Genomic DNA, 10,345 nt, shown 5'->3' with positions numbered 1-10,345 from the left:
TAGACTTAATCTAGGCTCGACCTATCTCACAACAGGTTCGATTTAAACAAAATTAAAATTCTTAGACTTAATCTAGGCTCGACCTATCTCACAACAGGTTCGATTTAAACAAAATTGAAATTCCTAAACTTAATTTAGGCTCGACCTATCTCATAACAGGTTCGATTTAAACAAGATTAAAATTCTTAGACTTAATCTAGGCTCGACCTATCTCACAACAGGTTCGATTTAAAAAAAATTAAAATTCCTAGACTTAATCTAGGCTCGACCTATCTCACAACAGGTTTGATTTAATTCTTTAATGCTAACTTATTTGGATCAACATGAAATGAAAAAACTCAAATCCTTCCATCAAAGTTTTACAATCTCAACACTTTAAGTCGAGTGAATTTCTACCTTCGAAGCTTGGGACATGAATTAATTTTGATTCTTGTCGAGTGCATGGCTAGGCATGTATGCATGATTGACATGATAGAATGCTTTTCATGTTTGTGATTCATTAAGGTTCCAAGAACCTTCTCTTGTTTCATTCGATTTTTCACTGCAACTTTCGATCTTCTTTGTCTGTTTTCTTTCCTCCTGGAGAATTCAGGTAACTCCAGATTTTTCTTAAGTACCCTCTCTTTTGACATCTGACTTTGCCTTAGGTTCAAGGCTCTGCCATTCCTTTTTTTCATCATTAAGTCTTTTGCTGAACAATGAGTGTAATTTCTTGCTTAATTAATTTATTTCGTTTACCAATCATCATTCATTTCTATGACAATCACTATGTGAATCATGGGATGGTAAATAACGAAAGGGTTAAAATAAAGAGGCGAAGGAGAATTTCATATATGAGAAATCAAATAATTCAAGGCAAAAAGAATTTACAGGGCAAACATTAGATCTTTAAGTAATGAACACTCAGACCACTAAGAGAAAACAATCTGATATTCGACTTCAAGAATTGTCCTTGTTTGATGCTTTGAGCAAATCTGTAGGTTGCAAACTCCCTAGCTTCCCCTATTTTGTGAAATTGTGGAGCTCCATTCATGGTGTATTTCTACCCCAATCTTGTGTTCCCTTTAGGCTGACATCTTCAAATTCCATTCTAACTTCCTGCTTTTCGACCTCAAGCCGCCCTTTTCAGGTTTTCAGCATGAGCCTCCTCCTTTAGGTACGAGCTGCCCTTTTCGGGTTTTCAGCACGAACCCCTTTCATTTTTTTTTGTTTTTTTTTAAGCATAGTACTTTTTCACCGCATCCGCATTTACCGAATTAGGCAGATCTCCCCCATCCATGTCAGCCAAAATCAAAGCTCCTCATGAAAAAGCCTTCTTTACCACATATGGCCCTTCCCAATTCGGCATCCACTTTCTCAAAAAATCAGTTTGATTAGGGAGTATTCTCTTGAGAACCAACTCTCCTTCTCAGAACTACCTAGGATGAACTTTTTTCTCATATGCTCTCATCATCCTTCGTTGGTACATCTGGCCATGACAAAGAGCCGCAAGACTTTTCTCCTCAATCAGATTCAACTGTTCGTAGCGGGAGTGAACCCACTCAGCATCTTCCAATTCTGTTTCCATCAACACCCTCAATGATGGGATTTCTACTTCAACAGGTAGAACTGCTTCTGTATCGTATACTAATGAGTACGGAGTTGCCCCGGTAGAGGTACGCACAGAAGTTCGATATGCATGCAAGGCAAAAGGAAGTTTCTCATGCCAGTCTTTATAAACTTCAGTCATCTTTTCGATAATCTTTTTGATATTTTTGTTGGCTGCCTCTACCTCTCCGTTCATCTTCGGACGGTAAGTTGTCGAATTATGATGCTTGATCTTGAATTTAGTGCAAACCTCCTTCACCATCGCACCATTCAAATTGCTTGCATTATCAGTAATGATCCTTTCCGGCAGCCCATACCGACATATGATCTCCTTTTGGATGAACTTGCACACCACCTTTTGTGTCACATTGGCATATGAAGCTGCTTCTACCCATTTCGTGAAATAATCAATGGCCACCAATATGAATCGATGTCCATTAGAGGCTTTCGGCGTAATAAGCCTAATCACATCCATTCCCCACATTGAAAATGGCCAAGGTGTTGTGAAAACTTGCAACGGGGCTGGTGGAGCATGGATTCTATCAGCGTAAACTTGACACTTGTGGTATTTTCGAGCAAAGTTTATGCAGTCTGATTCCAATGTCAACCAATAATAACCAGCTCTCATAATTTGTCTAGCCAACATATGTCCATTAGCATGAGCTCCACAAGTTCCTTCATGGACTTCTTTCATTATTTTGTTGGCTTCCGTAACATCCACACATCTCAAGAGTACTTGATCTCGACTCCTTTTGTAGACCACTTTTCCACTAAAGAAAAAATCCATTGCTAATCTTCTAAGAGTTCGCTTGTCATTGTCTGTGGCATTCTTAGGATATGCCTGGTGCTTAATGTATTGCATGATATCATGATACCACGATTTACCATTAACCTCTTCCTCAACATTCAAGCAGTGTGCGGGGACTTTACGGACTTTTAAATCAAAAGGGCGTACATCAACCGCTTCTTTTATTCTAAACATTGCTGCGATAGTGGCCAAAGCATCAGCAATCTAATTTTCTTCTCGAGGCAAGTGGTTGAAGCTGATTTCTTTGAATTGTTTGCTTAATTCTGTAACCAGCTTTTTATATGGAACTAGTTTAGAATCTCTAGTTTCCCATTCACCTCTCATTTGACATATCACCAAAGCCGAATCTCCGTACACATCTATCACGTCAGCTTTCATCTCGATTGCTGCTTGTAATCCCATTACCAACGCTTCATACTCCGCCATATTATTAGTACAATTGAAATTCAATCTCGCTGTGGCTGGATAATACTTTTCATTTGGAGAAATCAACACTGCCCTAATTCCATGCCCCAAAGCATTGGATGCTCCATCAAAATACATCTTCCATGGATTAAGTTCATTGGGACCATCATTTTCTATGTGCAAGACGGTCATCAAATCTTCATCTGGAAAATCGAAACTTACAGATTCATAATCCTCATTAGCTCGATCTGCAAGAAAATTAGCGATGGCGCTCCCTTTGATTGATTTTTGGGACACATACACAATATCATACTCAGAAAATAGCACTTTCCATCGAGCTATTCTTCCAGACAGGCAGGGTTTTTCAAAAATATACTTGATGGGATCTAATTTCGCCATCAACCATATTGTGTGATACAACATATACTGTCGGAGCCTCTAGGCGGTCCATGCTAGTGCACAACACATCTTTTCGAGCGCAGAATATTTGGACTCATACTCCATGAATTTCTTGCTCAAGTAATATACGATCCGTTCTTTCTTCTCGGTTCCATCATGCTGTCCCAATGCACATCCCATAGAATTCTTGTTCACAGTCAAATACAAAATAAGAGGTTTTTCAACCATCGGTGGCACCAACACCGGTGGATTTGTGAGATATTCTTTGATTTTATCAAATACTATTTGACATTCTTCATTCCACTCTCCTGGGTCTCGTTTTCGAAGCAGCTTGAAGATTGGATCACATTTGCAGGTGAGATGGGATATAAATCGAGCAATGTAATTCAACCTCCTTAAAAATCCTCTAACTTCTTTTTGCGTTTTGGGAGGTGGTAGCTCTTGAATAGCTCGTATTTTATCTGGGTGCACTTCAATTCCTTTTTCACTTACTATAAACCCCAACAATTTCCCAGAAGTTACACCAAAAGTGCATTTTGCAGGATTCAACTTGAGCTAGAACTTTCGCAATCTCTCGAACAGTTTCTCGAGATTGATAGTATGATCCCTTTCTGTATGAGATTTTGCAATCATGTCATCCACATATACCTCTATCTCTTTATGCATCATATCGTGGAACAAAGCTACCATTGCCTTTTGGTAGGTGGCGCTTGCATTCTTCAATCCAAATGGCATTACTTTGTAACAAAACGTTTTCCACATGGTTACGAACGTTGTTTTTTCCATATCTTCGGGTGCCATCTTAATCTGATTGTAACCAGAAAAGCCATCCATGAATGAGAACAACGAATGCTTTGCTGTGTTGTCCACAAGAGTATCAATATATGGCAAAGGGAAGCTATCCTTCGGACTTGCTCTGTTCAAATCCCTATAATCGACGCACATTCGAACTTTTTCATCCTTCTTAGGAACTGGAACTATATTAGCCACCCATTCAAGGTACTTAGCCACCTCTAAAAATCCAACATCAAATTGCTTATTTACTTCTTCTTTAATTTTCAGCAACATTTCTGGCTTCATCATTCTCAACTTCTGTTTAATAGGCTTGCAATCTGGTCCCAAAGGTAACTTGTGGACAACAATGTCAGTATTAAGACCTGACATGTCTTGATATGACCAAGCAAACACGTCCACATATTCACGAAGTAATTCTTCTAGCTTCTGCCGTTCATCAGATGACAGCGAGGTGCCAATCTTAACCTCTTTCTTCTCTTCCTCATTTTCGAGGTTAATCATTTCTGTGAGTTCTTGATGAGGTAAAATCTCATTTTCCTCCTGTTCCAACATTCTCGACAAATCAGGGGGTAAGCCATAGTCATCCACCTCCTCTTCATTTTTCAATTCATCAACATTCGGAATCATCTCAAAATCGATATCCAAATCGTTGTCTAGATTGTCTTCGTGTTCATTATTTAAAGACCTGCAAACAGGTAAAGTTGGACGCGTGTATGGGCAAGTATTTATTGGCTAAAAGAATAGATGAAAGGAAATATGTAAAAAGATTGATGAATTATGAAACACATTATGCATTGTCATTTATTTAAATGATGAAGGTAACAGAAAGCCCTACTTAAACAAGAAATTACTCTTAACACCCTTGGGTATAGGCATTTAGATAAAATTGTTTATTACATTTCTGAAGACTTAAAGATGATGGGCAATTCTATGACTGTCCAATTATTTAGCTCATCTTCTAGCAGTACTGGATACACCACAGGGATCTTCTCGTTAGGTTCTTCATCTTTGATCATATGGATTGATAGCTCATCAAATATCCGTAGAACCTGATTGACCTTTGTTGGTGCTTCGGGATAAATGAAACCTGCAGAGCGAAAAGTCTCATATAACTGTGGGATTGTCCGTTCCCCAAATTCTTTTTCTTTTCCCTCAAGTTAAGCCATCATTTTAATCTTCTTTCGAGCTGCCAGTTTCCTTCTCTCTTCTTTGGTAGACTTGTACCCCAAACCAAACCTTTCTTCATTCTTTATTGGAGTCAGAAGACGGTTAATTCCTTGTAAATTCTTTCCTAACCCAAAACCGGCACGACATCCTTTACCCACTGTCTGTTTAACCCCCATTTTAGTTGCTATTGACAAACGAGGAGTCGGTATCACTTCTCTTTCCCCCACATAAGTAGCATTAACAAATTCAAAAGATCTGAAAGAGCATTCTGGGACTTTTTCTGTCGCCTCTACATAGGGAACAGATGATGGTTGAATAGCCAGTATGTATTCCTCCGCAGATACACTTATCAGTTGACCCTCAGCTATGAATTTAACATTTTGATGAAGGAAAGATGGTATGGCTCCCGCCATATGAATCCATGGACGCCCTAACAAGCAATTGTATGACGGGGCAATGTCCATGACTTGAAATTGTACCTCAAAAATGTAAGGGCCAATTTTTATCGGTAGTTGAATGTCCCCTACCATCTCCCTCATGGTCCCGTCGAAGGCCCTTACAACCATGCGACTGGTTCTCATATAAGACACATCTACTGGGAACTTGGTTAAAGTAGAGCGAGGCATGACATTTAATGCTAAACCATTGTCGACCAAGACCCTAGGTACGGCATAGTCTTTGCATTTGATGGTAATGTGCAGAGCTTTGTTACTTCCTCGACCACCCGATGGGATTTTTTCATCATTAAAGGCAATGAAGTTTCCCACTGTAAAGTTCCCCACAATGTGGTATAATTTTTCCACTGATATATCTTGTGACACATAAGCTTGGTTCAAGACTTTAAGCAGCGCGTTCTTGTGTGCTTTCGAATTCAAAAGCAAAGACAACAGTGAGATGCGAGCAGGCATTTTGGTTAATTGTTCTACCACACTGTATTCACTGTGTTTGATAAACTTGAGAAATTCACCCATTTTTTTCTCAGTAACAGGATTTTTGACCTCATTGTTCGGAGCAACTACAGATTCGACAACTTGGTCCTTAGAAAAAGTGTATGCTTTCTTCAGGCCTCCCTTTCCCTGTGCAGGTTTTCCTTTTCTAACTCTTTCTGCTATCTCAAGGGAATAACATCGCCCACTTCGCGTTATACCCCCCACACCAGTTAGATCTTCAAAAGATGCTTGGGGGGCGGATGAAGCCGTGCCCGAAATATTACACTCATAATTCCATGGGACAGCCTTATCGCTCTTGTAAGGGAACGGGCTGGGGACTTCGATGGTAATACCACTTCTGATCATAGTAGAGGATGTATCATTCATCGGGCTCCTGTTTTCTTCATAGAAGATGGTGAGAGGTTTAGGTTTGTTCGTCTCGAATGAACTTGATGCCACTTCAGCTGGGGTGTCTCCATTTATGGTTTCGACCAAATTCTCTTCAACTTCTTCATAAAACTCAATTACCGATGAATCCATCAATTCTTGCCACTTACAATGAAAGCTTTCACAATTTTGAATGGAATGCCCAATTGCCCATATATGAAATTTGCAAGAATAAGCGAGATTATGCCCCAATTCCTTTGTGTCTATGGGTTCTGGAGTGATGGCATTTATCTTGGACAATGCCTCAAACACTTTATCCATTGACGTTTGAATCTCATCAATACTCTTTTTCACCCTTCGAATCATCCCTTCATGTATGGCATTCACTGTCGGTCTTCTATGATTAGGTAAAGGATTTCCATCAACACTTGAACTGTCTTTTCTGGCAAAATTTAAAAGTCCTACCTTAATGAGTGCTTGGACTTTATGTTTTAAAGCAGTACAATTCTCGGTGGAGTGCCCTTGAATTCCAAAATGGTAATCACAATGTGCATTTGGGTCATACCATTTTGGGAAAGGTGGTCGGAATGGTTCTAAAAGGGTTCGAGTAAGGAGTCGATTTTTTATGAGTTGTGGCAGCAATGTAGTTTTAGGGACTGGAATAGGATCAAATTTTGATTTTTTTAGGGTAGTTTTAGGTCCTCTTTGACCATGACCAGGATTATTGGTTGAAGCTAACGGTCTTGGTGGTGGAGTTTGTGGAAGAACATTGGTCTGAAACGTTGGTTGTGGGGCAGGTTGGTACACATATGGATTTTGTGTGATGTTGCCTATGTTCGGATAGAAGGGTTGGTATGGGGGGTACGGGTAATATGGGCTAAAATTGTGGGCTTGTTGGTTGTCGTGGGCTACTGCTTGCACATCTCCTTCTTTTTTCTTGGGCGTATTCCCTTTCTTTGAGCTGGCAACTTCATGCCATTCAATTTTTCCACTTTTGATAGCTCCTTCTATTATTTCTCCCGATAAGACCAAATCTGCAAAGTTTTTTGTGGCATTGCCGATCAAGCGCTTATAGAATGGAGCTCGAAGTGTGTTTATGAACAACACAGTCATTTCCTTATCAGTGAGAGGTGGCTGAACTTGGGCTGCTGTATCTCTCCACCTTTGGGCATATTCCTTGAAGTTCTCGCTTTGCTTCTTTTCCATAGTCTGCAATGACAATCGATCAGGGGCTAATTCAGCCACTTACTTGTATTGGGCTATAAAGGCTCTTGCTAGGTCTTTCCAAGTCTTAATACGATTTCGATCTAGCTGTACGTACCACCGAGCAGCTAATCCAGTCAAACTGTCTTGGAAAAAATGGATCAGTAACTTATCATCGTGAGACTGTGCAGCCATCTTCCGACAATACATGGTAATATGTGCCATGGGACACTTTGTTCCGTCATATTTTTCAAATTTCGGAACCTTGAACTTGGCAGGGATCAATACATCCGGCACTAAGCATAGCTCGGTTGCGTCCATGGTACCAAACCTATCAACTCCTTCGATAGCATGAAGACGCTCTTTCAATAGATCGTACTTTTTCTGGTCTTTTTCATTTTCTCCTGTTTGTGACGAGTCCTTTCTTAGTTTCTCTTGTTCTTTTGGATCGTCTAAATCTGGGACGTGTATTAGTTCAGCAGGATTTATCCCAAAATATGGCCCAAATTGCCCATGAGTCGGTTGATGGCCCATCAGAGGTGGTGCATTGTAATAAACGGATGGCATCACTTGAGGGTGGAACCTTTGAGAGGTTTGGGCATGTGGTGGAGTGAACCCTGAGGGATAGGGTGGATCACCCCTTTGGTTTCCACTGTCTTGAGCTGGTGGGTTTTCTGACGGAGTTGGCTCTTCGATCGCTCTTTTTTCTTTACTGAAACTCATCATCAATTCCATCATCTTTGCTAACTGTTCTCTCATTTCTTCCTAAGCTCTTTCCATTCTGTCCATTCGCTCTCTTTGTTCTTCTTCCATGATCCTTGCTCGCTGACGCGTATTATGAACACGTTGGTCACTTGGCTTAGGTGGTCGAGCTATTTTGGAACCTTATCGTAATCATGAACATGAATTAGATGCGTATTCGATGCATGAATGAAAAAATGAACCCATTATCTTTATTTTTAGGTGAAAATACTTATTGTCATGAAATGATGATTTATGTATGTATGAATGATTATGTACTAAAAGTATTCATCACATGACACCCAACAACAAAGTCATCCATTGCATAAGATATTTGTCTTTGATTACAACTCAGGAGTCATCTAGAAATATTCACCAATCTTAGTATAACGGCTATACACCTCATCTAAATACTTAATCAACTATTGCTCTTGTTTTTCAACTGGAAAGACCTGGCTCCTTAACATGTCCATCTTCCAAGCCATGCTTCTCGCCTTGTAAGCTACCTCCCTCATTTGCCAAACCAAGTAATCCATCTGGTCGTGTTTCTCTATATAAGCTTGTCTGTAAGATTCACCCCACACTTGAATTCTGGTGCTCTGTTGCTTGAGGCGTTCATATTCCTGTTGATAAGTCGTCATGACCCCTTCGAGCTCTTCATACTCCTGTCGTAGTAATTGGATGGACTCTTGTTGGAATCGCACTTGACTTCTTAGTCCATCATTGTGCGCTTGAAGTTCATTGCCTCGATTTTCTCTCACTTGTATTTTCCTTTGAAGTTCACTGATTGTGGCAGAAAGCTTGTCATTCAAGCTCTCATACTTCCCTTCTATTTTTCGAACCTTCTTTCTTTGTTCAATTGCCTCTTTTTTCATTTTCTCGCACTCTTTTTGGAGGTCTTCATACCGTTGCTTCCAACTGGCATTTTCAGCTTCGGACTTTTTTCGAGCCAACTCACTTTCGAGCAAAGCGTCTCGTGGTTCTGGATCAACTGGGCCACACAGTGCATCTTCTTTCGGATATACCACATCCTTAACTCGTTGGTCATGCCATATCTGATATCCGGTAGTCACTTCATCGGTGTACCTCCCTTGATCAACTCAACTAGTTTTCTTCCAGGCTTGCGCAATCTCCTCAATCTTTTTCAGAAAACCCGGCTCTCCATAAGCAAACTCCAAAGTATTAAGTCAGTGTGTCATCGACACAAACTGCTTAGACCCAAATTATCTTCTCACCATAATTGGGGCGTAACTGATGGTTCCCCATGGCCCCATTAACGGTACCCAAGGTTCATTTTTGCATTTGTACAAGACCGGGTGATACGGCATCCACGGAGCTCTCCATGTTACTTCCACACTCATGAGTTCCCGAAGTCTAGAGATCCATTGCTCCTTAGTCCTATTTTATAGCCATTCACTCTCATAAAATTCTCTGATAGGGGCGGTTTGAGGATGAAATGGTTTTCTGAACTTATCGACCTTGCATTCAAAGTGACTTACTATCCAGATGGAAAGAAGTTGTGCACATCCCACAAATCGTCCTTCCCCTTTTCTTCGACAGTAATTCATTGATCTGAAAGTTTCCGCTAGGATAGAGGGTGAAGGATTGGCCTTATTGATGACTTGCTCGAAGAAGTCTATAATTTCGTCCTTCCCAAGACTTTGGAAAAGATCACTAGCTCGTAAATTCCCAAGGCCATCACAAGCTGTCCTTGCTCGGTGTCCCGATGCTTCATGATATAGCTACGTAGAAAACTTCATGGGCTACACTCATTTTCCCCTTTTTTCCTTAGGTTCTGATCAACTTCTGTCGGGGTAATACCCATTATCTTGGCTAACTTTCGCTTGTGTCCGGTCTTTTATCCTCTCCAATATATCTTGTCCGGATTATCAAGATCGATTTGTAGGAGAGCCGAGTACTCTTC

General features: G+C 40.4%; 1 pseudogene; it reads right to left on the bottom strand.

Moving 5' to 3' along the window:
* On the bottom strand, window positions 1,217–8,403 carry LOC108661352 (annotated as a pseudogene).

The sequence above is a fragment of the Theobroma cacao genome, chromosome 1, assembly GCF_000208745.1.
Source record: "Theobroma cacao cultivar B97-61/B2 chromosome 1, Criollo_cocoa_genome_V2, whole genome shotgun sequence".
NCBI lineage: Eukaryota > Viridiplantae > Streptophyta > Magnoliopsida > Malvales > Malvaceae > Theobroma > Theobroma cacao.
Note: the sequence above shows the minus strand (reverse complement) of the source record. Positions and strands in the feature narration are given on the sequence as shown.